Source organism: Coregonus clupeaformis, unplaced genomic scaffold (assembly GCF_020615455.1).
Source record: "Coregonus clupeaformis isolate EN_2021a unplaced genomic scaffold, ASM2061545v1 scaf0042, whole genome shotgun sequence".
NCBI classification, from domain to species: Eukaryota; Metazoa; Chordata; class Actinopteri; order Salmoniformes; family Salmonidae; genus Coregonus; species Coregonus clupeaformis.
In genome coordinates this window covers 60,454-86,237 of record NW_025533497.1, presented here as the reverse complement: position 1 = coordinate 86,237, position 25,784 = coordinate 60,454, and the positions used below count along the sequence as shown (strand labels likewise).

At 44.0% G+C, this 25,784-nt stretch overlaps 1 pseudogene; it reads left to right on the top strand.

Annotated features, from left to right (window-relative positions):
* The first annotated feature begins 374 nt into the window (after positions 1–374).
* The window catches only part of LOC121543387, an 83,967-nt pseudogene continuing 58,557 nt past the window's right edge, over positions 375–25,784 (top strand).

The window sequence follows — 25,784 nt, the reverse complement described above, 5'->3', positions numbered from 1 at the left end:
CTCCCAGACAAGGCTCAGCCGATAGCCAGGTGTAGCAGCACTACATGGTGCTGAAATGAAAGCTCTGCTGTTGGGACAGCCTAATGTAGGCCCTAACAGTTTTTCACATTTATAGTGCAATTAATGTATTGTTTAGTGTTGTGTTGTGTTGTATAGTGGCTTTGCGGGCATGCATCTACATTTTTGTATTATTTTTTTTCTCCACCAAGATTGACATGCTAAAATCGCAACTGGGTGTTTTGTTAGGATTTGTATAAAACAAACTACAAAGAACAACATCATCAAATCGAGACAGATTTTGGACTACAACTCCCAGCTTTCTCAGCCGCACTACCCAAGTTGGAACAATTTCCCGGTAGGTTGTTATTCTGTTTGGGTGCAGCAGCTGGAAAAATGGCAGCTGATACAGGGAGATACCGGAGTGCTGTTAGCAAAAGCAAAGACCCTTCAGGCTTACTTATCTCTGTTATAAGGTAAGCTCACTCAAATTGATGGTTGAATTATCCTGTCGACATAAGACGCCAGTGGGTACCACTGTTTTCATGAACTAGGCCTGTCATAACAGGCCGTGGACAAGGAGCAACATCCTTCCTGTTAGCTTGCTATCTGTTAGCTAGCTAGTTTAATGTCAAGTGAGTTTTGAGGAAATGTTAGTCAGCTACGCTAGCTAGCTAATGTTTGTCATCTCGACCTGTTCGCATAATTTAGCAGTGTTCATCATCATTGTGAGTCAAATAACACTCTTCTTCAGTAGTCAAAAGGAAGGCGAGAGGAAGAAGCCACGCTAGCTGACCGTTGCTAGCTAGCTGTCACGCTTTTGACAGCTGACCTCAATTGCTCATACAACAAGCTCGCGACTTGGTTCAGACACTGATTTATGAACAGAGACAAGATAACTTATTAGCTAGCTAAGACCAAATATGCAATGCATGCTTGTTATATTCAGCATCAGTACCCATGTATAGCCTGCTTTGCTGCCCTTCGCTCACTGGGTGCCATGATCATCAAGAGTTGGTCTTGACTTGAACAGTGTCGCTTATGTCATGACATGTCGTTTACTGTGTGTTTCCTCGCCATTTTAAGTAGCCATTGCCGTGACTTAGTAGAGTAGCAGGCTATGCCCTAAGTAAATTAGCTCTCTTTATCCCTTTCTTCATAATATTAAACAGAGCTGTAGTCTACTGGGTTTGACAGATGTCAGTGTGCAGGGAGCAAGGGTGCAGCATGTTGCAGCCGGTGGCAACTTGACACTGACTATGTTGAGAACCCACATTGATGCACTTTGAGACAAAATCCCATTCTGCATGCAATTGTTGTCAGACTGTTACCATGGTTACCCCATGCCACTTTCGGATTGTAAAAGGGACTAGGCTACTGTAAGTCTAGTGTTTGAATTAGTCAAGGGTGATGGTGCATGTCAGAGCTAAGGATTCAGGTTTGTGTGGGTTTGATAAGTTTAGGTCAGGTTATATGAAGTTTGTTAGGTTGGAAATGAAAGGCATGGTAAATAACTAGTCATATTACATTAACGGAGAATGGAAGAGATCACTTGCTTTGTGTTTCAGCTCTGACTTGTGTCAAGTAGGCATCTCAAGCCACTCTAGGGGATGCCGCTGAGAATCCTCAACCCCCTTCCGACTTTCGGCTGTGAGCGAAGAGTGGGGAGGCTTCAAGTTTTAATGAGCTCTTGAGGGAGACTTTTACCTCTCCCGTTATTTTATGTGTGGTTTGGAGTTTGATGAAATACAGGGCTAAAACAAGTGTTGTCAAGTCTGTTACTCAACATTGTCCCATCCCCTGGGTCTATGACATACAAGACTGACATGGTTTTCAGGATGGAAAACCTGGCACTTTTGTTATGTTTCGCCAGTTTTGTTAGATTATTCTTTACTGTTGGACAGGGCTATTCAACTGGTCGCCCGCGTGCCAGATCCGGCCCGTTTATTATTTATGACTGGCCCTTTGATCAATTCTGAACATTAATCAAATATCTGCAACAAAATCTCTGCCGAAATCCAACATTCAGAGCCAAAATGACTCTAGTGTGGTTTCTAGTGCCTGTTTGGCATGTAGATTTTATTTTTCTTCATATGAATTTGACTCTAGCGTTTGAATGGTTTAAGATACAAAATATTATGAACCCATTCCTGAAAGCTACGGCTCTCAGGAACACATACACCTTTCCCTTTATGATGCTCACAATGACTCGTTACAAGGCAGTGTGACAAAAAAACAAAAAACTAATGACTGAGGGAAATGAATTCAAAGCATACTTCCTACAGACTGGAATTTGGCATTACCTGATTTGACATCTTTGTGTTATTTATTGAGTTACTTAGTTTTCAGATTATTTTAAAATGACCTAGTTACTTTTAAGAAGCTTTTAATAGTTGTTTAAATAAAAATTTTAAAAGGTGTGTGAGCGTTGTGCCTTTTCCTTTTTCAATAATTATCCATTGTTTTTGGTTTCACCTCAATTCACATTGGTTGAGCACCCTCCACTTCTTTTCCAATTACTTTTAGCAACATTTAATTTTAAGAAAAGTGCTTTATTGGTGTGTGTGCGTAGCTTTTCTATACAGTTCTTCTGAAGAATAATCGCATGTGGAAAATGTCCGGGCACCCTGCAATGAACCTTTTTTTTTTTACATTTGGCCGTGTAAGAATATAGTTGAATAGCCTGCAGTAGGGCATTGACTGATTTCTGGAAGATTGCAACGTAATGTGAATGGGCTGCAGATGTTTACTAGAGGTGCCTGGGTCAAATGTGTTTGAAGTATTTGAAGTGCACACTTGATTTAGGTCGGAGTTGCACTTCTAGGACTATTCCATCGGTTGCATTTTGTACCAGAAAAAGGAAATCAAGCTCAGCCCAATTAGGCCCCTAACTGGAAATATTTGACATAGCATATGTAATAATAATAATTTGGTGGGTGCTTATATTTGTCCTATTTCACACATGTACAAGTGTGTATTAATACTCATATGCAAGTTTTTTTTTTTTTGCATATTCCAACTCCCCCCTGAGACATCCTCGGAGAGTGGGGTCACGGCCAGGGTCTGACATTATCAACGGCGACCCTGGAGCGATTAGGGTTAAGTGCCTTGCTCAAGGGCACATCGACATATTTTTTACCTTGTCAGCTCGGGAATTCGAACTAGCGACCTTTCGGTTACTGGCCCAACGCTCTAACCGCTAGGCTACCTGCTGCCTGTATTTGACCCAGATCTAGTGACTAGCCAAAATGACTAACTAGAAGTTAGGCCTACACAAGATTACGAGAAGGACCACGAGGTGACACCTTGGCCTGTCTGTGTAGGACCCTGTCCAGCAGCGATGACAAGCAGGACAGAGAGACGGAGAAGGGCCGCCTGGAGGAGGCGTTTGAGAAGTGCGACCGGGACCTGGATGAGCAGATTGTCCAGCACTACGCTGAGCTGACCACCGCCATCCGGACCTACCAAAGCATCACCGAGAGAATCACCAGCTCCCGCAACAAGATCAAAGGGGTGAGAGGGAACACACACAATGTTTTAATTCAAATCAATCAAAACAAATTGTATTTGTCACATGCCGAATACATCAGGTGTAGACTTTACTGTGAAATTTACGAGTCCTTTCCCAGCAATGCAGTTAAAAAGTAAAAATATTTGCAACAAAACATGCAGTACATGTGTAGGGTCTGTGAATAACAGTGTGAAGGCAGAGTGATGGTCCCAGGGAGTTGTTCATCAAGGACTTCAGCAGCAGGCAGTGTGAGGGCCTGGCTGATTTCTCTAGAGTTGTTGTGTGTGTGTGGCTCTGACACCTGCGTAACTGTTAGAGCCTCTGGGATAGCCCGCCAGTGTTCCACAACAGCATGATGTCATTCCATCTCTCCAGGCTGTGTGTCTTTGTGTCTGTGTGTTTGTATGTAGGTGAGACTGTTACACAGAAAACATACAAAGGTTTCAGAGTAGTAGTCCCTCCCTGTTTCAGTCAACTTTCTTCGGTTTGGTGCCTAATGAACACAACCCTGGTGCCTCAGCTTTGTGACCCTGGGGTGGGGTTGATTCATTAGCGCACACCGTAGCAAAACGTTTTACAACAGTCCAAGTACTCTGTCCCTGTTTCAATCCATTTTCTTCAGTTCAGTGCCTGATGAACACCCTGGTGTCTCACCTGTGTGATGTCCCATTCTATCCCAGGTGAAGGAGAACCTGCTGTCCTGTAAGATGCTGCTCCACTGCAAGAGGGACGAACTGAGGAAGCTGTGGATCGAAGGCATCGAGCACAAACACGTCCTCAACCTGCTGGACGAGATAGAGAGTATCAAGCAGGTCCCACAGAGACTGGAGGCCTGCATGGCCAGCAAACACTACCTGCACGCCACCGACATGCTGGTAAGAGTGTGTGTTTGTGTGTGTGTGCATGTGGAGGTGGGATGATAGGTGAGGATGTGTGAAGGTGTGTATGACAGTTCGTTAAGTTTGATGTTTTGGGCCATGGTGGGTCGTGTGTGTGAGAGAGTGGGATTCGTATGATTTAACACCGGGATATGGCAATCCAGACCATCCAGCTAGATTTTGAATTCCCGACGTTGACCTGACACTTGACTATCATATGACATGATTGCTGTCCTCCTAGGCTACATAAATAGACTGGCATTTCAGCTAATTGGCTGGACTTTCAAGTTTTCTTCTGTTTGGTGCCTAATGAACACGACCCAATTGTCCATCTCCCTTCCAGTCGGTAAGCTTAATCAAAGCGGCCCAGGGGCCACCCCAGGTTTGTGTATTGACTTTGATGTGTGTTTTGTGGCGCGCTCTGCGGGGGCCAAAGCACTAAACAGCTAGTACAACTCTGTGGTCTCTCCTTTCCCTTCTTCCTCCGCTCACTCCCACACTCTTCCTCCAAACTCAGATAATTAGGGCCTAGTCAGTTCATCTCTGCTCCAGAACGGGAGGATCTGAGAGCCCCTGAAGACCCTCTGTCTCTTTGTCTCCCACTCTCAGTCCTTTGTGGGGGCGGTAAGGGCCGCAAACCTAAAATCTACATTAAAGCACTTTTTACATGGTGTGGGGAAGTTGGTGACACTCTATTTAGGAAAACATGTCAGTCTTAGTTCTTTGAACAATAGTGGGACTTTTTGAATAGGCTACTTTTTCATGTGCTTCTCATTCTCCGTTAAGAAATCACTGACATCTGGGCTAAATATAATAAAGGATGTATGTACAGTGGTTCTTCCTTTAAAAGTTTCTTGCTTATGCCGCGACCGTTTGTGGTAGATGGTGGCAGATTGTGGTAAATTACGTGATTCTGTCATTGCGCCACACTATCACAAGGGGAAGTTAGAATGCTGATCTATCGGTAGTCTAAACTGTGGCACAAATTGACTATATTTTCGTAAATTAATGGAGGTGTGAATGTTTCAGTCCGAGAGTCTCTATTCTCTGGCTCTAAAATCCTGCATCAGGCAAAAACATTTTTTGCTGGCGGGTGGTACTGGAGTTGAGAGAGAACTTGGGGTAAATACAATGGCGCAATTTCACTTGACATGTGGACTGACGATTTTCGAAAAATAGGCACGGTGGGCTTTTGGTTTCTCTCCCTCTAAAAACAGAAATAAATCATTCTAAATAACAAACTGCCTTTATTTACCACAGTGTGAAAGAGTGATAGCCCCTCTATATAAAGTGAGTTTGTGAAACACAGAGTCCTTCTTTGCTTATGTGAAGAAGAAACTGAATGAATGAGTCCAGCGAGGATATGGAGGGGAAAAGGTTGCCCATATTTTCAAGACCTGAGCTACTGTATCAAATGTACTAGTTTATTTACACTGTGTGCACAATTATTAGGAAAGTATGTTTGAGGATTAATTTTTTATTATTGAACAGCTACAGTGCTCTCAGTCAATCCAAAAAGTTAATAAACCTCAAACCTGAATATTTAAGAGAGTAAGTGAGGTTTTGGCTTTCTTTGGAGAATATCTATGTGTGCACAATTATTGGGCAACTATTAGTGTGCAGAATTATTATGCAACTAAATGAAAAACAAAAAGTTCCCCATCTCACTTGTTTATTTTCATCTGTTAAAGTGAGAATAATAAACAAACAACTCAAAATTTACAAATAAACATTTCTGACATTTCAAAAAACAAATGTGACCAATATAGCCACCCTTCTTTTCAATAACAGTCATAAGCCTTCCATCCATGGAGTCTGTCAGTTTCTTGATCTGTTGACGATCAACTTTTTGTGCAGCAGCAGCCACAGCCTCCCAGACACTGGTCAGAGAGGTGTACTGTTTTCCTTCACCGTAAGAAGGGACCACAAGTTGTCAATAGGGTTTAGGTCAGGTGAAGAAGGGGGCCATGTCATTATTCTTTCATCTTTAAGGCCTTTACTGGCTAGCCACGCAGTGGAGTACTTTGATGCATGCGATGGAGCATTATCCTGCATAAAAATCATGGTCTTCTTGAAAGATGCAGACTTTTTCCTGTACCACTGCTTGAAGAAAGTGTCTTCTAAAAACTGGCAGTAGGTTTGGGAGTTGAGTTTGAGTCCATCTTCAACCCGAAAAGGTTCAACTAGCTCATCTTTAATAATACCAGCCCATACCAGTACCCAACCTCCACCTTGCTGGCGTCTGAGTCGAAGTGGAGCTCCGTGCCCGTTACTGATCCAGCCACGGGCCCATCCATCTGGTCCGTCAAGAGTCACTCTCATCTCATCAGTCCATAAAACCTTTGAAAAATCTGTCTTCAGATATTTCTTGGCCCAGTCTTGACGTTTCAACTTATGTCTTGTTCAGTGGTGGTCGGGTTTCAGCCTTCCTGACCTTGGCCATGTCTCTGAGCACTGAACACCTTGTACTTCTGGGCACTCCAGGTAGGTTGCAGTTCTGGAATATGACAGCACTGGAGGGCCACGGGGGGCCAGTATGAAAAATAAAAACAACTGTATGCACTCACTAACTGTAAGCCGCTCTGGATAAGAGCGTCTGCTAAAATGACTAAAATGTAAAATAATGGGTTCCTGGTAGCTTCACGTTTGATTCTTCTCAAATCTTTGGCAGTTAATTTGCGTCTTTTTTTCTCAACACGGTTCTTGCGACCCTGTTGACTATTTGCAACAAAACGTTTGATGGTTCTGTGATCACGCCCCAATATCTTAGCAATTTCAGGAGTGCTGCATCCCTCTGAAATACTTTTTAAAATTTTTGACGTTTCAGAGTCAGTTAAATCTATTTTTTTGCCCATTTTGTCTGAGTAAAAGAAGCTGCCTAATAATTATACACACCTTGATATAGGGTGTTGATCTCCTTAGGCCACACCCTCCCTCATTACACAAATACACATCACCTGATATGCTTAAATCCAATTAGCATTCCAGTTTATACAGCTTGGAGTTGGGAAATATGCATAATAATGATGATATGGTCAAAATACTGACTTGCCTAATAATTGTGCACACAGTGTAGGCAATTTAATATGTTTGTTTAGGCTTGGCCTATTTAGTAGGCTATTTCGCAGCATAAAGCTATATTTGTCAGCATAAAGCTGAGTGACTCACTCATTCGTGGCTTTGGATCAAAATAAATAAGTACCAACATTCTTTCTGATAGTCTTTAATAAAGAAATGTTTTGACCAAGTTCATCTGCTCATGTTGTGTGTGTGTTCAATTATTTGTGACATTGTGGTTACAATGAAGAATGTAAACAAAATACATCAAATAAATCAGATTCATAATGAATAATCAGATATGTGTTGCAAGCTTGTCATTTTTCCTTATTACATTTTTTGGTACGATTTTATTTGATATTTTTAGACAATACAAAACATACACATATAAACAACAACTTCTGTACATCACACCTGCCCAGACCCACCTGCTCACACCCACATCTCCAGCGCCCGGATCACTCTCCGCCTCATGGCCTCAAACTGCACCATTTGGGTTTAAACTTGTGAATGAATGATTATATTGAAGATAGAAGCCACCTCCTAATGAGTTCCGAGAGCCGATCCGTTACCCAACAAAATAATATCAATTTATTTTGCCTAATTGTTTTTATAACCACAGACAGTAGGCTATTATTCCTCTTTTCCTCCCTGCATTAATTAATTTGCATGTCTATTCAACATTTGGCTAAAAATATTATAAATATTAGACAACAAATAAATATACTAAAACAATAACTTCAAAAACAGTCCATCACTGGATTTCTTCAAATTGCTGTGCAGGAAAAGGATGTCATCCACCGTGCCTGGTCGCTGGCTTCTCTCTGAAACCACACATCCATCTGAAGGTGACGCTTTATCCTTTGGAACCACACAATTACCAGGTGGACAGTAGGCTTCTTGAAGCGATAGAGGAAATTAAAAAGATCCACAAGTATTCTTTCACAATAGCTGCCAGCTGATTTTTTTTGGCCTGATGCAGGACTCTAGTGTGATAGGAGAGAGATTGACTGAAACATTCACACCTCCATTAATTTACAAAAGTATAGTCTAATAACTCGGCTAGGTGTGGAAAATCCCCCAATTTGTGCCACAGTTTAGACTACCGATAGATGCTGCGGTCAGTCAGAGTTGAGTCCTATTGTAATGTGTAGCCTAATGGCCAAAAAAGGGTAAACTTGCAATGTATTTGATGCTTAAGTACTTTATTTCCTAACGGAAACCCTGAGGCCTACATAGGCTCCTGTAAAATGCATTTTCGTTTTTCTTGGAATAGAAACACCATCATATGAATCAATTTAATGAAGCTACATTTCTAACAGTATAAACAGCACAACAAATACTATAATAATTTAAAAACAAATTATAATAAATCCCATATAGTCTGTTCGAACAAAAAAAAAGTGTAAAAGTCTCTAGTACAGCCAATATTAAAAACAGTCAAATGCATTTGTGAATTCAATCGCTTTAGCCGACGTTGCGGTTTAATTATTCAAGGCTCCCTTTGTTATTTCATTTTATAACTAAAATGCTTGACTGTATTTAAAGACATGGATGACTTGTATGCTGTGTGATGACATGCACAAATGAATGAATGATTGATTGATATACTGTATATTGAAGTAGCCTTTATGCCAATAAGTAAGTTACTCTAAAACAGCTACATTAAACAGGAATCCTAGGCATACAGCTCCATGTCATTTCAATAACTTAGCTTCTCAAAGACGCCCTCTGGTGGTCAAACTAGCATTATTGGCAACAATGGCTAGTAAAATAATATGACATCATGCACTCAAACATGCCATTCAATTACACACCTCGCCGCAAGCTGTGCTGCAGTATGACGCAACTTTTAAAGGAAGAACCGCTGTAGCGGTAGGCTTGGGCAGAATACCGTATTCCCGGGCTATCTGGAAAAAGCCACGGGTGGTTTTTCAATACTTTCAATACATTTACATTTACATTTTAGTCATTTAGCAGACGCTCTTATCCAGAGCGACTTACAGTTAGTGAGTGCATACATTTTTCATACTGGCCCCACGTGGGAGTCGAACCCACAACCCTGGCGTTGCAAACGCCATGCTCTACCAACTGAACTACATGGGGTCAATACCGTCAAAACTGTAAAAAAAAACAAAAAAAATGGTTTTTCAATAAATGTGAATATTTGTAGCTACCTTTTTAAGTTAATACCTGCAGTCGGCTTGTGCAATACATTAGGAGATAAAGCAGATTGTCACATTATTTTACATTATGAAGCTTAACGCAGTTCCCCAGAACAGTTGAGCCAGTCACTTGTTTATAATAGCACAACAGGAGAAAGTGGGAGCTGAGTCCATAGCGTTCTGTATCTATCGGCGAGTGTCTGTTGTGCGGTGCATATGAGGTGATGAAGTTACACTACTAAATGTTTGCCATCAGATATCTTATAACGGCTTTCTGCCGTGTTTGAGAAGTCAAAGAGCTCTGGATGAGTTATGGGTACAGCTGCCATTTTGTCCCTGTGCTTCCTACTAGAGTTTTCTTTCTCCTCTGTTCTTCTCCCCTCTGCTCCGTGTTCACATGCTGCTCTTCCTTCAGAAAAGCATGCATCACAACTTTGTTTATTTGCACACTTGCTCTCATTCACTTTCACTTGTAATTGTCCACACTGACCGAAAAACAATATTCGATAGCTACTAGCTATGCTTGTATAACTTAATGAGCTGGATTTGCCTGTCTGCAATTAGTTTATGTTCGTTTTCTCTTATTAGCATTTAGCTAACAGCGTCTATGTGATTTCGCTATTACTTGTGCTAATTGGACGGGCTCATTGTAATGGCTGGAATGGAACAAATGGAACGGTATCATACATATGGAAACCACATGTTTGACGCCATTATAATGAGCCCATCCTCCTATATCTCCTCCCACCAGCCTCCACTGGCCCAAGCCTATGTAATGGTGTGGAGTCCTTGCTCTCACATATCCAACTGTGTTAGATCAGTGACCTCCAGGAAAGAAGGATGGATTTAGAACAGTATTGGAACTGGGTCACTGTACTCTATGCAGGGAGGATCCTATCTTGTTTGATATGTGCTAGACTAGAGCTGATGTTGACCCTAACTCAAGTTGAAGCTGTCACTGGAACAGTTTGACAGCGGTGAGTCAGGTCTGTGCCTCATTACATTGCTTTTACAGTGTCCATTTAAGCTAGGTGTTTCAATTTGCCTCTCGGTAGGAGAGAGCCTGCAACAGTTATCTCAATTCAATTTAAGGGCTTTATTGGCATGGGAAACGTGTGTTAACATTGCCAAAGCAAGTGAAGTAGATAGTAAACAAAAGTGAAATAAACAATAAATATTAACAGTAAACATTACACTCAGAAGTTTCAAAAGAATAAAGACATTTCAAATGTCATATTATGTATATATACAGTGTTGTAACAATGTGCAAATAGTTAAAGTACAAATGGGAAAATAAATAAACATAAATATGGGTTGTATTTACAATGGTGTTTGTTCTTCACTGGTTGCCCTTTTCTTGTGGCAACAGGTCACAAATCTTGCAGCTGTGATGGCACACTGTGGTTTTTCACCCAGTAGATAAGGGAGTTTATCAAAATTGGGTTTGTTTTCGAATTCTTTGTGGATCGCTGTAATCTGAGGGAAATATGTGTCTCTAATATGGTCATACATTTGGCAGGAGGTTAGGAAGTGCAGCTCAGTTTCCACCTCATTTTGTGGGCAGTGTGCACATAGCCTGTCTTCTCTTGAGAGCCAGGTCTGCCTACGGCGGCCTTTCTCAATAGCAAGGCTATGCTCACTGAGTCTGTACATAGTCAAAGCTTTCCTTAAGTTTGGGTCAGTCACAGTGGTCAAGTATTCTGCCACTGTGTACTCTCTGTTTAGGGCCAAATAGCATTCTAGTTTGCTCTGTTTTTTTGTTTGTTCTTTCCAATGTGTCAAGTAATTCTCTTTTTGTTTTCTCATGATTTGGTTGGGTCTAGTTGTGTTGTTGTTGTTGTCCTGGGGCTGTGTGGGGTCTGTTTGTGTTTGTGAACAGAGCCCCAGGACAAGCTTACTTAGGGGACTCTTCTCCAAGTTCATCTCTCTGTAGGTGATGGCTTTGTTATGGAAGGTTTGGGAATCGCTTTCTTTTAAGTGGTTATAGAATTTAACGGCTCTTTTCTGGATTTTGATAATTAGCGGGTATTGGCCTAATTCTGCTCTGCATGCATTATTTGGTGTTTTACGTTGTACACGGAGGATGTTTTTGCAGAATTCTGCATGCAGAGTCTCAATTTGGTGTTTGTCCCATTTTGTGAATTCTTGGTTGGTGAGCGGACCCCAGACCTCAGAACCATAAAGGGCAATGGGTTCTATAACTGATTCAAGTATTTTTAGCCAGATCCTAATTGGTATGTCAAATTTTATGTTCCTTTTGATGGCATAGAAGGCCCTTCTTGCCTTGTCTCTCAGATCGTTCACAGCTTTGTGGAAGTTACCTGTGGCGCTGATGTTTAGGCCGAGGTATGTATAGTTTTTTGTGTGCTCTAGGGCAACGGTGTCTAGATGGAATTTGTATTTGTGGTCCTGGCAACTGGACCTTTTTTGGAACACCATTATTTTTGTCTTACTGAGATTTACTGTCAGGGCCCAGGTCTGACAGAATCTGTGCAGAAGATCTAGGTGCTGCTGTAGGCCCTCCTTGGTTGGTGACAGAAGCACCAGATCGTCAGCAAACAGAAGACATTGGACTTCAGATTCTAGTAGGGTGAGGCCGGGTGCTGCAGACTGTTCTAGTGCCCTCGCCAATTCGTTGATATATATGTTGAAGAGGGTGGGGCTTAAACTGCATCCCTGTCTCACCCCACGGCCCTGTGGAAAGAAATGTGTGTGTTTTTTGCCAATTTTAACCGCACACTTGTTGTTTGTGTACATGGATTTTATAATGTCGTATGTTTTTCCCCCAACCCCACTTTCCATCAATTTGTATAGCAGACCCTCATGCCAAATTGAGTCAAAAGCTTTTTTTGAAATCAACAAAGCATGAGAAGACTTTGCCTTTGTTTTGGTTTGTTTGTTTGTCAATTAGGGTGTGCAGGGTGAATACGTGGTCTGTCGTACGGTAATTTGGTAAAAGCCAATTTGACATTTGCTCAGTACATTGTTTTCACTGAGGAAATGAACTAGTCTGCTGTTAATGATAATGCAGAGGATTTTCCCAAGGTTGCTGTTGACGCATATCCCACGGTAGTTATTGGGGTCAAATTTGTCTCCACTTTTGTGGATTGGGGTGATCAGTCCTTGGTTCCAGATGTTGGGGAAGATGCCAGAGCTAAGGATGATGTTAAAGAGTTTAAGTATAGCTAATTGAAATTTGTGGTCTGTATATTTTATCATTTCATTGAGGATACCATCAACACCACAGGACTTTTTGGGTTGGAGGGTTTGTATTTTATCCTGTAGTTCATTCAATGTAATTGGAGAATCCAGTGGGTTCTGGTAGTCTTTAATAGTTGATTCTAAGATTTGCATTTGATCATGTATATTTTTTTGCTGTTTGTTCTCTGTTATAGGGCCAAAAAGATTGGAGAAGTGGTTTACCCATACATCTCTGTTTTGGATAGATAGCTCTTCGTGTTGTTGTTTGTTTAGTGTTTTCCAATTTTCCCAGAAGTGGTTAGAGTCTATGGATTCTTCAATTACATTGAGCTGATTTCTGACATGCTGTTCCTTCTTTTTCCGTAGTGTATTTCTGTATTGTTTTAGTGATTCACCATAGTGAAGGCGTAGGCTCAGGTTTTCTGGGTCTCTATGTTTTTGGTTGGATAGGTTTCTCAATTTCTTTCTTAGGTTTTTGCATTCTTCATCAAACCATTTATCACTGTTATTACTTTTCTTTGGTTTTCTGTTAGAGATTTTTAGATTTGATAGGGAAGCTGAGAGGTCAAATATACTGTTTAGGTTTTCTACTGCCAAGTTTACACCTTCACTATTACAGTGGAACGTTTTGTCCAGGAAGTTGTCTAGAATGGATTGAATTTGTTGTTTCCTAATTGTTTTTTGGTAGGTTTCAACACTACTTTTCTTCCATCTATAGCATTTCTTAATATTATTCAGTTCTTTTGGCTTTGATGCCTCATGATTGAGTATTGCTCTGTTCAAGTAGACTGATTTTGCTGTGGTCTGATAGGGGTGTCAGTGGGCTGACTGTGAACGCTCTGAGAGACTCTGGGTTGAGGTCAGTGATAAAGTAGTCTACAGTACTACTGCCAAGAGATGAGCTATAGGTGTACCTACCATAGGAGTCCCCTCGAAGCCTACCATTGACTATGTACATACCCAGTGTGCGACAGAGCTGCAGGATTCGTGACCCATTTTTGTTGGTTATGTTGTCGTAGTTGTGCCTAGGGGGCATATGGGGGAGGGAATGCTGTCACCTCCAGGTAGGTGTTTGTCCCCCTGTGTGCTGAGGGTGTCAGGTTCTTGTCCAGTTCTGGCATTTAGGTCGCCACAGACTAGTACATGTCCCTGGGTCTGGAAATTATTGATTTCCCCCTCCAGGATGGAGAAACTGTCTTCATTAAAGTATGGGGATTCTAGTGGGGGGATATAGGTAGCACACAGGAGGACATTTTTCTCAGTTGAGATAATTTCCTTTTGAATTTCTAACCAAATGTAAAATGTTCCTGTTTTGATTAATTTAATAGAGTGAGTTAGGTCTGCTCTATACCAAATTAGCATACCCCCTGAGTCCCTTCCCTGTTTCACACCTGGTAGTTTGGTGGATGGGACTACCAGCTCTCTGTAACCTAGAGGGCAACCAGTGGGTCCGTCTCCTCTATACCATGTTTCTTGTAGGATGACAATGTCTGTATTTCCGATTTCTTTGGTGAAGTCCAGATTCCTGCTCTTTAGGCCAAAGGCAGATGACCTCAGGCCTTGGATATTCCAGGATGAAATAGTGAAGGCTTTGTGTTCCATAAAGTGTCTAATGTTGTTGGTTGTGTGGTTTGGCCTCAGGCCAGTAATTGTGAGCAGAGCCTGCTGAGCATCTGGTACATGCCATTGGCTTGGGCTAGTGTAAGAGTGGGTGTTGGGCCTGTTTGCCTGCTCACGGCCTGGGCGTATGTGTGACTTTCATGTTGAGGCCCTCTTTGTGGGAGTGGGGGCTTGGGGTGGGTAGGAGGGGCATAGGTCTGATCTGAGGGGGCCTAAATGGGGTGTGGGCATGGTTGACTTGGGGGGAGTTAATTGGTTGGGGTGGGGGGTGTAGATGTGGTTGATGGTGCTGTGGTCTGGATGTAGGTCCTCTCTGCGGGGGTCCTCTATGTGTAGGTCCTGGGGGGTCCCGCAGGTCTGGGAGAGTGTCTCGCTGGTCTGGGCGGGGTGTCTGTTGATCTGTTGCTCCTGTGTGAGGTGTTGGGTCTGCGGTTGAGGGCGATATCCTTTAGGGTCCGGGCGAAGGTGGGCACTGCTGCCTTGTATAGGTGGACCTGGTCGTAAAGGCTGTTCACGTCCAGGGTGGAGTGGTGGGCCAGGAAGACATTTGGTTTTGATGCACAGTCACGGGAAATACTTGCGTTTACCCGCTGTATGGTAGCAGGGGTGGAAGTATTTTCGTGGTAACAGGGTTGAGATAACCACTTGTGCGTTGGGGAAAGTAGAAGAAGCTTTTTCTATCACGCCCTTGAGTGATGTGGCCACCCTTTCCTGCTGTGTTCTCAGGTCGTTTGTGCCTGTGTGTATTATTATGTGGCTGGGTGATCCTAGTCGGTCCTTAGACAGAAGGTCTAGGGCGCGCTGGGTATTTGGACACCAGAGTTTAGACACTGTGTGTTTTGGAAAAAGTTTATTTTCTTGTATGTATTTCCCGTTTGAGTCCATAAGGAGTACAATCTGTGGCTTGTGTATGTCCTCAGTGGGTGTGGGGGGGTCGTCATGAGGGCTATCAGGGTGTCTGACTGGGGGTTGCTCAGAGGGGGTTGGGGTCCCCAGGGCTTGGGGTTCTTCATTTGTTTGTCTGGGTGTGATGTCGAGGCTATGGTCAGGGTCTAGGGTGTACTGTTCTGCTGCGGTGTCGAGACTTTGGCCAGGATCTGAGGTGGGCTGTTCTCTAATGGGTTGTTCAATGTCACCCGTCATCGTTTCTCACCTTCTCCTCCAGCACTCTGATCCTCTCCTCTAGTGCTCTGTTCTTCTCCTGCTCCTGCTCTTTCTCCTGTTGATGTTGTCTCACCACAGTCCAGAGTGCAGACATGTCTCTCTCCACCTGCAGCTCTCCAGGTCTAGTTAAGGGGGTGTTGTTGTGCTGGACTGTTGTCTGGGTCTGTGCTGACTGGAGTGTGTTCACCTGCTGTTCCAGCTCCACCTGCCTTACCTCCAGCTGGGTGAATTTATCCTTCATTTCAATGAGGGAGTAGTACTCTGTGCTGGGAAGTTGAGTTTCTGCTTGGGGTTGCTCTGTGGGGTTATTTAATGAAGAGGTCTGGTCTGACCCGCTCGGGGTAGGGGTATCTTTCTCAAGGGACAGCTTCTCCTGCTGAGCTATTTCTTTGATTAGGTGAAAGTCCAGCTGGAACTGTTTGGTGTTGCCTTGAACCAAAACGGTTCCAGATTTATAGAGATTAATATTAGACGACTCAGAGTCCTCGTTGTCCAGTATCCTGAGTTTCCACCCGTCGCTAACACCCCCCCTCTTAACAGAGGGGTAGTGTGCTAGTATCTCTCTCTCTCTGTGTCTCTCTCTCTCTCTGTGTCTCTCTCTCACTGTCTCTCTCTCACTGTCTCTCTCTGTGTCTCTCTCTGTGTCTCTCTCTGTGTCTCTCTCTGTGTCTCTCTCTGTGTCTCTCTCTCTCTGTGTCTCTCTCTCTGTCTCTCTGTGTCTCTCTCTCGGTCTCTCTCTGTCTCTCTCTCTCTCTCCCTTTTTGTTGGTTAACACTTTGTTTTGCTCTCCCTTTCCACTGTCTCAGATCTCCCTCTCTGTCAGCTCTCTTCTCTCTGTCAGCTCTCTCTTCTCTCTCAGCTCTCTCTTCTCTCTCAGCTCTCTCTTCTCTCTCAGCTCTCTTCTCTCTCCGCTCTCTCCCTCCTTCACACTCTTTTTCTCTCTTTCTCTCTCTCTCCAGTCTGTTGTAAGTCCATCCTGTCTCTGTCAATCCTGTGAGACTCCCTGATGTGTTCATTGCAGACACGCTGTCACTCATTACCCTGCTCATCTGTCAGATTAACGTCTCCCTCACTTTCACACTCTACCTCCATCCCCTCCTCCTCTAGCCCTCCCTCAGCTCTCTCTCTCTCTCTCTCTCTCTCTCTCTCTCTCTCTCTCTCTCTCTCTCTCTCTCTCTCTCTGGTTGACAATTAGCATTCACACTGCTCTCTTTCTGCCTCAGCTGAATGGCAGTGCTACAAGACCCCATGGGGTTAGTGAGGGACAAGAGTGATTCACTTCCCCAAAAAAGCCCCTCTCTCTTCTCCACTCCTATCCTCTATACACACACACACACCCCCGTCTGAGCCCAGTCTGCACCAGAGAGGCCAGTGACAGGCTGTCACACGTACCACTTCTCTCCCCCCCCTCCTGTGAGTCTCCCTCTCCCCCCTCTCCCCATCCTGCTAATGCTCAGGAGGCCTCATATCGTTGATTAACTTGACAGCCCGGGCTCCCTAACGATGTTAACCAGCCTTCTTCTGTCATCCCGGCCCACTGGTAATGAGTCACACACACACTCAAGGACGCACCCACAAGGCATACACACATGCGTGCACGTAGGAACTTGTGGACTGTTGACACACACATACTTATGGACACACACACACAGATGCATACACATTGGTCACACCCACTCACAGTTAGTTACATGCATGCACACACACACACACACACACACACCAACATATACCCACACCACACAGCGAGGAACACACAGGCATGCAGTTATTCTATTAAGCCGACGGCGGCTGATCATGCACTGCATTAGCACATCTTTCGGCTAATGCGGCGCTCATTTGCATCAACACATACTTGACCTATAGCCCTCCCTTTCCTCCCGACCGTCCCGCCCCGGGGATACACACACAGCCTGTGATGGCTCTGTAGAGCACTATCATCCAGCCATTAGCCCACTCTAATAAAAAAACACTCATTTACCACCATGAAGATTTATTCAATATAAACACGCCATAACCACAGCTGCTAATGAAAACTGAGACGGGAGGAGGGAGGGACAGAGAGAGAGCGGGAGGGAGAGAAAGCGAGGAACACAGAGAGGAGAGGCTGGATGTACTTTGTCGTTGGGTGCATAGTCTGCATTCCTACAGTCTTCCTCTAAAATGCTGCTATGCTGGGCCGTGGACACTTGGCAGAGTTCCTAGGGCGGCTGGTAGCCTAGCGTTGGGCCAGTAACCGAAAGGTCGCTGGTTCGATTCACCGAGCGGACTAGGTGAAATATCTGTCTATGTGCCCTTGAGCAATGCACTTAACCCTAATTGCTCCTGTAAGTTGCTATGGATAAGAGCGTCTGCTAAAGGACAGAAATGTTAAACATTTCTAATGTTCTACATACAACAACAGTGTTAGCACAGAGGATACGCTGCAGTTATATTGGTGTTGTATTTTTGTCTATCTAATAACCGGTCTAGTAACCGGTGGAATAACCTGTGAGGTGTAATGTGTGGACAGACACCCACGGCTCAGATTTACAGTTCAAATAAACAGCTTTCTCTAAATACTCAAATCCATTAGGTGCCATCTCAGGAAACTAGCCAATTATATCCACAGCTTGTTTATGACCGTGAAGATTTAGGCTATCTGTGTAAGGGGATGCTCCAGTGTGCATTTTAAACAGTTTTCCAATTGCGTGCACTAATAAACCATGTGGTCGCCATCAACATACTGTATTCTGAAGTGCTATCAGGTGTATTCAGATATACAGTGTGTACTAATAGATGATTAATCAGGTACCTTGAGCTGTGTTCAGGTCTCCCCTACGTTCCTAGGTGTGTTCAGATATTTTCAGGTGTGTCTCCTGTGGTCCCCCTTGTGCAGGTGTCAGCGGTGGAGTCTCTGGAGGGCCCCCTGCTGCAGGTGGAGGGTCTGGGGGACCTGCGTCTGGAACTTCACAGCAAGAAGCTCAACATCCACGTGGTCCTCATCGACGAGCTGCACCGCCACCTCTACATCAAGTCTACCAGCCGCCTGGGGACCAAGAACAAGGACAAGAACCAGGGACTCCCACGGGGGTGAGTGGCCTGGAGGAGGGGAGGAGGGGGGGTGAGGTCTGGGAGTGGGGCGGGGGGGTGAGTTGTTAGGAACACGCTGTGAGGTTTGGTCAGGGAGATCAGAGTGAGGGTCAATCCCACTTCAACTGCAGTCAATAGAGGGAATGTAATGTTCATCATTTGGAGTATTCTAGGATGGTAGGGCAAGGACTCAAACACAAGATCTCAATGGAGATTGGAAGTAGTCGTGTTCACTTAAAAGCGTGTATGGATGTTCACTCTGCGTTAGAAATAAAGGTATAATTGGGGGGAAAACGAGTTGAAATCATCTAATTAAATACCATAACATTAGACAAGCCACTCTTCAACCTACACTCCTCTAATCCCACACAGCACAATTCCACACTACAAGTATTGTCCCTCAGTGTTTGCATTAGCTAGTCTAAACTTTTAGTGACAAAAGACCGTCCCTGTCTCACCACTTAGTGCAAACAGATCTGATTCATTCATGGGAGACCAAGTATTAGTAGAATGATAATGTGGGTTTTCGTTAGTCGACGACCACGCGACAACCTACGTAAGCGTCGGGAGGATTATAATACCAACACCACGGCTGTGTCCCAAATGGCACCCTATTCCCTATTTAGTGCACTACTTTACAGAGTCATGCACAATGTAGTGCACTATGCAGGGAATAGGGTGCCATTTGGGACTCACTCCATGTTAGAATGACATGTGGAGCGACGGCTGCCACATGCACGCTAATTCCTATGTGCCAAGATGCAACAGCACAACACATTAGGCTAATGGAGGTCACCAGCACGTTAGGCCAATGGAGGTCACCAGCACGTTAGGCTAATGGAGGTCACCAGCACGTTAGGCTAATTTAGGTCACTGACCTCTCCAGCAATGAAGCGTGTTGTTTCGATGTTTGTTTAATTCAGGGTAGGTGTGTGAGTGTTATCTTTATATGTGTGTGTGATTGTTGTGTGTACAGCATTATGGTTTCTATGCTGTGCTTGAGTATAGTGATGTATTAGTTGGGGTCACAGAGTGACAGGTTATTGCTCCCTGTATATTAGAGGTGTGGGAAGAACAACCCACCTCAACACAACACTCAGTAAGCAGGCTACACTGAAGACTGTAGAGGTACAGGTCAGGGCTCCACTTAACACTGTAGAGGTACAGGTCAGGGCTACACTGAACACTGTAGAGGTACAGGTCAGGGCTCCACTTAACACTGTAGAGGTACAGGTCAGGGCTCCACTGAACACTGTAGAGGTACAGGTCAGGGCTCCACTTAACACTGTAGAGGTACAGGTCAGGGCTCCACTTAACACTGTAGAGGCATGGTGCCTGGTCTACTTACAAGAGGTACAGGTCAGGGCTCCACTTAACACTGTGTAGAGGTACAGGTCAGGGCTCCACTTAACACTGTGTAGAGGTACAGGTCAGGGCTCCACTTAACACTGTGTAGAGGTACAGGTCAGGGCTCCACTTAACACTGTGTGGAGGTACAGGTCAGGGCTCCACTTAACACTGTGTAGAGGTACAGGTCAGGGCTCCACTTAACACTGTAGAGGTACAGGTCAGGGCTCCACTTAACACTGTGTAGAGGTACAGGTCAGGGCTCCACTTAACACTGTAGAGGTACAGGTCAGGGCTCCACTTAACACTGTGTAGAGGTACAGGTCAGGGCTCCACTTAACACTGTGTAGAGGTACAGGTCAGGGCTCCACTTAACACTGTAGAGGTACAGGTCAGGGCTCCACTTAACACTGTGTAGAGGTACAGGTCAGGGCTCCACTTAACACTGTGTAGAGGTACAGGTCAGGGCTCCACTTAACACTGTGTAGAGGTACAGGTCAGGGCTCCACTTAACACTGTGTAGAGGTACAGGTCAGGGCTCCACTTAACACTGTGTAGAGGTACAGGTCAGGTCTCCACTTAACACTGTGTAGAGGTACAGGTCAGGGCTCCACTTAACACTGTGTAGAGGTACAGGTCAGGTCTCCACTTAACACTGTAGAGGTACAGGTCAGGGCTCCACTTAACACTGTGTAGAGGTACAGGTCAGGGCTCCACTTAACACTGTGTGGAGGTACAGGTCAGGGCTCCACTTAACACTGTGTAGAGGTACAGGTCAGGGCTCCACTTAACACTGTGTAGAGGTACAGGTCAGGGCTCCACTTAACACTGTGTGGAGGTACAGGTCAGGGCTCCACTTAACACTGTGTAGAGGTACAGGTCAGGGCTCCACTTAACACTGTGTAGAGGTACAGGTCAGGGCTCCACTTAACACTGTGTGGAGGTACAGGTCAGGGCTCCACTTAACACTGTGTGAGGTACAGGTCAGGGCTCCACTTAACACTGTGTAGAGGTACAGGTCAGGCTCCATTTAACACTGTGTAGAGGTACAGGTCAGGGCTCCACTTAACACTGTGTAGAGGTACAGGTCAGGGCTCCACTTTAACACTGTGTGGAGGTACAGGTCAGGGCTCCACTTAACACTGTGTAGAGGTACAGGTCAGGGCTCCATTTAACACTGTGTGGAGGTACAGGTCAGGGCTCCACTTAACACTGTGTAGAGGTACAGGTCAGGGCTCCATTTAACACTGTGTGGAGGTACAGGTCAGGGCTCCACTTAACACTGTGTAGAGGTAGGTACATGTCTGACTATGATTTGCTAATACAGGTTGTTAACAGGTTCATTGTAAAACTCTACCTGTCTCTCAGATGAATGTTGTCATTGTGGGTAGCAGGGTTGGTCTCAATTCAAATTGAAGCCAGACAATTCAGGAAGTGATTTGAATTTAACATTTTGAAATAAGTAGCTTCTACCTTTCAGTTTCATTGAAAATAAATGGACTTTTTTTCGATTGTAATTTTAGTTTAATTCCTGAATTGATTGCCTTCAATTAGAATTGAGCCCGACTCTGGTGGGTAGCATCAGTGATGTTTAGACCTGCATCATGGCTGCTTCAGGTATTTGTTGCCGTGATTATAATGGCATGCCACTCACCAAGATGATGATGAATATGGTGAGAATGCTGAAGATAACTGGTGATGATAGTGGTTGTGCTGATGATGATGATGATCTTCTCTCCTCTCCCCAGCTCTACAACCAAAGACACGTCCCCTCTGCCCCAGCTGGACGTCAGCAGCCTGTCCACCCCTCGCAAGCTGATGGACTCCTCCCAGTTCAGCACCCCAGGGACCACCAGCAGTAAGTAGCCTTGGTAGTGAAACACATATCCATTATGCATGGCTGCTGGGCTGGATACAGTAGTACTATATTAGGGCCTGCACACTCAAACCAACCTAATAAAGGAATGTGTTGGATCAATTTATTGTGCTGGCCTTACTTCATTACCACCAGTAAGAGGAGAGACAGGGACAGAGAGAGGGGGAATGACAGAGGCAGAGAGAGGGGGAAGAGGAGAGAGACAGGGACAGAGAGGGGGAAGAGGAGAGACAGGGAGACAGGGAGAGAGAGAGGGAGAGGGAGAGGGAGAGGGAGAGAGAGAGAGAGAGAGAGAGAGAGAGAGAGAGAGAGAGAGAGAGAGAGAGAGAGAGAGAGAGAGAGAGAGAGAGAGAGAGAGAGAGAGAGAGAGAGAGAGAGAGAGAGAGAGAGAGAGAGAGAGAGAGAGAGAGAGAGAGAGAGAGAGAGAGAGAGAGAGAGAGAGAGACGGGGAAGAGGAGAGATGGGAATTAGAGAGCGGGAGAAAGGATTGAGAGTGATATAATGTAGGGAAGAAATTGGAGAGAACTGGATATTGATTGAAAAAGAGAAAGAGATGGAGGAGTTGAGATGGATATGTAGAAAAGAGAACATGGTGTTGATGAAGAGGGAGAGAGAGAGAGATACTGTAGAGACTTGATGAGAACTTGTTGTCATTTTGAAACCATCTTACTATTGAAACATTGTTGTTGTTGTCTCCTGGATAGCACAGTGGTAGAGCTGTCAGGTTAGTGCTCTACTGTTGTCCCAGTCTGCCGATGCTCCTAGTGATAATGAAATCATTAGTAGGGATCAGTACTGCTGCAGTTATTACAGCCATTAGCATGTCATTAGGGGTGTGTACCAGAGAACACTGCAGGCTCAACACACCTCATACATAACGCTGCCTCTCACACACACGCAACTGATGGCATCTACACGCCAGCAAACACATGCACACACACAGAAGCACTAACACACGCACGCTGACACACACACACACACCACACACACTCACTCACTCCCCGCTTCCATCTATGCCTCATATTTCCTGCCCCTTGCAGCACAGTACATACATCACAGCATTATTAGGGCATTATCATACTAGTACATACATCACAGCACTATTAGGGCATTATCATACTAGTACATACATCACAGCACTATTAGTCTGTTATCATACTAGTACATACATCACAGCACTATTAGTCTGTTATCATACTAGTACATACATCACAGCATTATTAGGGTGTTATCATACTAGTACATACATCACAGCACTATTAGTCTGTTATCATACTAGTACATACATCACAGCACTATTAGTCTGTTATCATACTAGTACATACATCACAGCACTATTAGTCTGTTATCATACTAGTACATACATCACAGCACTATTAGTCTGTTATCATACTAGTACATACATCACAGCACTATTAGTCTGTTATCATACTAGTACATACATCACAGCACTATTAGTCTGTTATCATACTAGTACATACATCACAGCACTATTAGTCTGTTATCATACTAGTACATACATCACAGCACTATTAGTCTGTTATCATACTAGTACATACATCACAGCATTATTAGGCTGTTATCATACTAGTACATACATCACAGCACTATTAGTCTGTTATCATACTAGTACATACATCACAGCACTATTAGTCTGTTATCATACTAGTACATACATCACAGCATTATTAGGGTGTTATCATACTAGTACATACATCACAGCACTATTAGTCTGTTATCATACTAGTACATACATCACAGCATTATTAGGGTGTTATCATACAAGTACATACAGTTGTGGTCAAAAGTTTTGAGAATGACACAAATACAAATTTTTACAAAGTCTGCTGCCTTAGTTTTGATGATGGCAATTTGCATATTTTTCCAGAATGTCATGAAGAGTGATCAGATTAATTGCAAAGTTCCTCTTTGCCATGAAAATGAACTTAATCCCCAAAAAACATTTCCACTGCATTTCAGCCCTGCCACGAAAGGACCAGCTGCCATCATGTCAGTGATTCTCTCGTTAACACAGGTGAGAGTGTTGACGAGGACAATGCTGGAGATCACTCTGTCATGCTGATTGAGTTAGAATAACAGACTGGAAGCTTTAAAAGGAGGGTGGTGCTTGAAATCATTGTTCTTCCTCTGTTAACCATGGTTACCTGCAAGGAAACACGTGCCGTCATCATTGCTTTGCACAAAAAGGGCTTCACAGGCAAGGATATTGCTGCTAGTAAGATTGCACCTAAATCAACCATTTATCGGATCATCAAGAACTTCAAGGAGAGAGGTTCAATTGTTGTGAAGAAGGCGTCAGGGCGCCCAAGAAAGTCCAGCAAGCAACAGGACCGTCTCCTAAAGTTGATTCAGCTGCGGGGTCGGGGCATCACCAGTGCAGAGCTTGCTCAGGAATGGCAGATGTCAGTGCATCTGCACGCACAGTGAGGCGAATACTTTTGGAGGATGGCCTGGTGTCAAGAAGGGCAGCAAATAAGCCACTTCTCTCCAGGAAAAACATCAGGGACAGACTGATATTCTGCAAAAGGTACAGGGATTGGACTGCTGAGGACTGGGGTAAAGTCATTTTCTCTGATGAATCCCCTTTCCAAATGTTTGGGGCATCCGGAAAACACCTTGTCCAGAGAAGACAAGGTGAGCGCTACCATCAGTCCCTTGTCATGCCAACAGTAAAGCATCCTGAGACCATTCATGTGTGGGGTTGCTTCTCAGCCAAGGGAGTGGGCTCACTCACAATTTTGCCTAAGAACACAGCCATGAATAAAGAATGGTACCAACACATCCTCCGAGAGCCAACCATCCAAGAACAGTTTGGTGACGACCAATGCCTTTTCCAGCATGATGGAGCACCTTGCCATAAGGCAAAAGTGATAACTAAGTGGCTCGGGGAACAACACATCATAATTTTGGGTCCATGGCCAGGAAACTCCCCAGACCTTAATCCCATTGAGAACTTGTGGTCGATCCTCAAGAGGCGGGTGGACAAACAAAAACCCACAAATTCTGACAAACTCCAAGCATTGATTATGCAAGAATGGGCTGCCATCAGTCAGGATGTGGCCCAGAAGTTCATTGACAGCATGCCAGGGCAGATTGCAGAGGTCTTGAAAAAGAAACTTAATGTAATTGTCAATAAAAGCCTTAAACACTTATGGAAGGCTTGTAATTATACTTCAGTATACCATAGTAACATCTGACAAAAATATCTCATAACACTGAAGCAGCGAACTTTGTGAAGACCAATACTTGTGTCATTCTCAAAACTTTTGACCACGACTGTACATCACAGCATTATCGGGGCATTATCATACAAGTACATATATCACAGCATTATTAGGGCATTATCATACAAGTACATACATCACAGCATTATTAGGGCATTATCATAATAGTACACACATCACAGCATTATTAGGGCATTATCATACAAGTACATACATCACATCATTATTAGGGCATTATCATACAAGTACATACATCAGCATTATTAGGGAATTATCATACAAGTACATACATCACAGCATTATTATGACATTATCATACTAGTACATATAACACAGCATTATTAGGGCATTATCATAATAGTACATACATTTCCATAACATCATAATCAGCTGCCACCCCTCCATATGTCCCATTAGTCACCATGCATCCCTGTCAGCACAGTGGGGTGGATAACATTCATTATGCTCGTAGCACACAGTGGAACAGTTACCTCTGGTAACACAGCCTCTACAGGGGAGTTTGTCATAGTGTGTTGATGACATTCCCTGGCTGTGGAGTTTGTTATAGTGTGTTGATGACATTCCCTGGCTGTGGAGTTTGTTATAGTGTGTTGATGACGTTCCCTGGCTGTGGAGTTTGTTATAGTGTGT